General features: G+C 37.4%; 1 long non-coding RNA gene across 1 annotated transcript; it reads right to left on the bottom strand.

Annotated features, from left to right (window-relative positions):
• Nucleotides 1-1,101: 1,101 nt before the first annotated feature.
• Nucleotides 1,102-2,761, bottom strand: LOC110864177. Its single transcript, XR_002549700.2, has 3 exons — nucleotides 2,685-2,761; nucleotides 2,115-2,167; nucleotides 1,102-1,309 (listed from the first exon to the last, which is right to left on the bottom strand). It is a non-coding gene; the product is annotated as an uncharacterized LOC110864177 (long non-coding RNA).
• Between the last annotated feature and the right edge of the window lie 2,187 nt (nucleotides 2,762-4,948).

Raw genomic sequence — 4,948 nt, 5'->3', positions numbered from 1 at the left:
CTCACATGCTCATTTTTATATGTACGTGTCGGTATAAATTCATGTTTTGACACGGACTTTTCCCGGAAACGAACCGGGTCAAATATAATACGTTTTCATGCTTATTTTTAAGTATATTTTCAGTTGGCCTACGTTTTGACGGATGTGTTACTGTGCGTTTTGACGCCACTAAGTCTCGATGCAAAGATAAGGTTGGTGGTGTAGCTAGGTAGAACCCCACTAAAGGGACCAACCCGGTTTCGATTTCGTTTCTTTTATACCATATAAATTCGATTTAAATGCTTGTATAGGTTACACTGATTTATATCGGATACGTCAAAACATGCGTTTTCATATGGTTCACGTACTACATAACACTTGGACTAATTTATTTGATGTTTGTGATGTATCCATACCACGACGAGTGCAGACCTTATTGCATGCAAATGCATATGTAACAGTTATGTTTTAAACTATAAAAATCCAATGCTCGTTTTCTTTTAGATTTTAAATTTAGCATAATATATTCAATCAATAAATGTTATAACATAAAATATATTATGACACGTTTAAATTTTGAATTAATAACTAAACTTAACACAACTATTCCCTACAAATTACTATGGGAAGATGTCATAGAAATGTAACCAAGTTTGCTCAATTGAAACGCCCTTATTCCATATATAATAATGGGTGAGGATAGTGTAAAAAGTGCTCAAAGTGTGAGAAGTATATTATAACACTATATATAATACTATATAACACCATATAAACACCGTATAACAATATGTAACACCATATAATACCATATAACACTATGTAACACTATATATCATTATATAACAAATATAACACTATACATCTATCATAGACATGCTATCAGACAACCTGTAGTGTTATATTTGTTATATAATGATATATAGTGTTACATAGTGTTATATGGTATTATATGGTGTTACATAATGTTATACGGTGTTTATATGGTGTTATATAGTATTATATATAGTGTTATAATACACTTCTCACACTTTGAGCACTTTTTACAGGATCCTCTACCTATAATAATATTAACACACTAATTTAACAAAATTTGGGCATGACCCATTCGTACTGTTAGCGTTTCCCTGTTTTTTTTACAACCATCATTCAAACTAAAATCTACGACAAGTTTCCAAAAGAGATAAAAGTTGTAACATTTACATCATATTAAAAACATCCATCAACGAAAGAATCGAACACCCCTTTTTGAACTCGATGAGCAGAAGCATATAAATGGCGCGGTGTGTGTGTTCGTTCATCCGGTCCAAGACTGCTCCATGAGACTATTTACCTACAACATTTTTAACAAGTCAACTAATGTATACACAACAATAATCTAAACATAATCATCCTTTTATTTCATCAATTATCATCTTTTTTTTTCAATCATTCATACTTTTCCATCTAACGGGTCTTTATGATCAAACCAAGTTCACACACTAAGATTTGATCCAAGACCCGTCTAACTCTCTAACATTCTCCATTAATTCGACTCGTTCACACGGTTCGACTACATGACATTCCAACATACATTCTATTAGTACGACCCATTCATACGGTTCGACTACATAGCATTCCAACATACATTCTATTACTACGACCCGTTCACACGGTTCGACTACATGACATTCCAACATACATTCTATTAGTACGACCCGTTTATACGGTTCGACTACATGACATTCCAACATACATTCTATTAGTACGACCCGTTCATACGTTTGACTACATGACATTCCAACATACATTCTATTAGTATGACCCGTTCATACGGTTCGACTACATAACATTCTAACATACATTCTATTAGTACGACCCGTTCATACGGTTCGATTACATAGCATTCCAACGTACATTCTATTAGTACGACCCGTTCATACGGTTCGACTACATAACATTCCAACATACATTCTATTAGTACGACCCGTTCATACGGTTCGACTACATAGCATTTCAACATACATTCTATTAGTACGACCCGTTCGTTCATACGGAATGATCATACCAACATACCATCAATATCACAAAACAACATCAATGGACAATCAAACTTTAATATCTATATTTCCTACTAGTGGAGTAAGTATTAAACTTACCTTTGTCTTGTCTTGTTTGCGTCCCGGTTGACTCGAGCCGCCTTCTTTCCATCCTACAATTCCAAACCAACATTCTTAAATGATCATCCTTAATTTATATCATTCTTATTCATCCATTTCATATACTACACATTCTTGCAAGGCATTATGTATGCATAACTATTTCATCACTATTTAGACATTTCATCGAACACATGGCGTGCGTACAAGATTTCCAGCCATGGGTACAAGCAATTAAAGCATACTTTTTCCCAATTCATATCAAGAACCATTATAACCAACAAAATCACTTTACCATTGCATCTACATCATGATTAACTACCAAAATCTACCATTTATCATACTATACATTAACCTAAACTAAATTCTTGACAATTTCAAGTTCCATCATCATATCATCATGTTCATTCAAATGGGTTTTACCCCAATTCATCAAGACAATCAAAAACACATATAATTTCAACTTCAACATAGTGATTTCATCACCTATTCATTCTTATTTCAATCATTTACACCAATTCATTCTAACCACTATATGGGTTTTCATCAAAACCCAAAATTAAGGCTTACCTTGCTTAGAACTTGTTTTGAGGATGAAGATTATGTATCATGCAACAAGGAAACAGCCCTAAATCCTTCGAGTATGCAGAATTTAAGCTCTAATTAGATGAACAAGGGTTTTGCCCTTTTTTTTTGCCTCCTGGTCGTCGACCACCATCACCATCCCTATTCTTTTTCTTTTCAGTTTTTAAGTTATTATTTTATGATAATTTCAAGATATCAAACTTTCATTCTGTGTATTTTGTTATATCTCAAAACAAAAGAGAAAACCTCCCTATATAGGGAACGTACATCGAACAGAAAGGAAAAAGCCATAATTAAGGCTAAAACAAAGGAGAATAATAAGGAAGTAATATCAAGCTAAAAATAAGAAAATCAATATTCCCCCTCAAGCTAGAGCGTGTAGATCAACGACTCCAAGCTTGTCAAGCAAGAACCGAAGATGAGCGGCACCGAGACCTTTTGTTAGGAGATCAGCAAGTTAAAGCCTTGACTCAATTGGCATTGTGCATATTTCTTTAGATTCAATACGTTCTCGAACAAAATAACAGTCCATCTCGACATGTTTTGTACGCTCATGAAAAACGGGATTATTTGCGATATTACGAGCAGCTTGATTGTCCAAAAACAGTGTGGTAGGACCTGTCTGGGAAATGCCAAGCTCGTGTAAAAGCCATCGAAGCCAAATGAGCTCACTAACAGTAGAAGCCATAGCTCGATATTCGGCCTCAGCGGAGGATCTAGAGACAACTGATTGTTTCTTGGTTTTCCAAGAAATGGGACCACCTCCAAGAAGAGCAATATAACCAGTCCGTGAACGCCTAGTGAGAGGACAACCAAGCCAATCGGAGTCAGAATATGCAATCAAAGTCTCACCCTCTCCCTTTGGTAGAAGAATTCCTTGACCCGGAGTGGATTTCAGGTATCGAAGAATACGAGAAACTGCATCCATATGACTTTGACGGGGATCGGACACAAATTGGCTAAGAGTGTTAACCGAGAATGCTATGTCAGGACGGGTAGCTTGAAGATAAAGCAATCGCCCAATAAGACGACGATAGCAACCAGCATCAACAGTGGGATCGTTTTCTTCAATGCCAAGTTTTAGATTTTGTTCAATAGGAAAAGAACTTGGACGACACCCCTCCATACCACTGTCTTCTAGAATATCAAGAGTGTATTTCCGTTGACTCAAAACGAGGCCTCGAGAAGTTCTAGCCACCTCAATTCCCAAGAAGTACTTGAGAGGACCAAGGTCTTTGATGCTAAATTGATCATGTAAGCACGTTTTGATCTCTTGAATCTTAGCGAGATTGTTGCCAACCATGATGACATCGTCCACATAAATAAGAATAGCTACGAAGATGTCCTTGTTGTTGTATAAAAACAAGGAATGATCAGCCGTGGACGTGGAGAAACCGAGAGCAAGGAGGGCACTTGTGAACTTTTGATACCAATTTCGAGAGGCTTGTTTGAGGCCATAAAGAGATTTGCGCAGCCGACATACCCGGTTCTCGTTTTCTTTAGAAAACCCGTGAGGAATTTTCATATAAACTTCTTCATCAAGATCCCCATGAAGAAAAGCGTTATTAACGTCGAGTTAATGTATGAACCAATCCCTTTTTGCGGCCACGGCTAGTAAGGTCCGAACGGTGACTAATTTTGCAACGGGGGGAAAAAGTGTCATGAAAATCTTCGCCTTCGATTTGAGTGAAACCTCTTGCCACCAGTCTCGCCTTATATCTTTCAATTTCGCCATTCGGTTTATACTTGATCTTGTAGACCCATTTAGAGTCAATGGCCCGTTTTCCTTCTGGCAAGGACTCGATAGACCATGTGTTGTTCTTTTCAAGGGCTTGAATATCTCGTTGCATGGCTTCAACCCAATTAGGATCCTGCATGGCTTGTTTAAAATTTTTCGGCTCAACATTTGTAGTGATGGCCGCTAAAAAGGATTTGTGAGTAGGAGAAAAATTTTTATAGGAAACATAATGTGTAGAGGGATGTACCGTTGAGGCATCTTGAGTTGGAGCGGTGTGTGCGTGGTCGACCGAAGGGGGGAGATCCACAACAAAATCGTTTTGGTGTTTGGGAGGTGCTCTGTCTCTTTTTGGTCGCTCGGTGCGTGTTTCTAATGGGCTAGTTTCAAGCCCGTTGTGTTGAGTATGTACCTCGCTTGGGCCAGATTCAAACCCACTGTGGCTATTTTCCAAAATTTCACTTGGGCCCTCAATATTTTCTGGGTTGTATTCTGGACCAAGTTCAGGCCCAGC

This window comes from Helianthus annuus, chromosome 15 (assembly GCF_002127325.2).
Source record: "Helianthus annuus cultivar XRQ/B chromosome 15, HanXRQr2.0-SUNRISE, whole genome shotgun sequence".
NCBI lineage: Eukaryota > Viridiplantae > Streptophyta > Magnoliopsida > Asterales > Asteraceae > Helianthus > Helianthus annuus.
The sequence above is the reverse complement of the archived record's forward strand: the minus strand, read 5'-3'. Positions and strand labels throughout refer to the sequence as shown.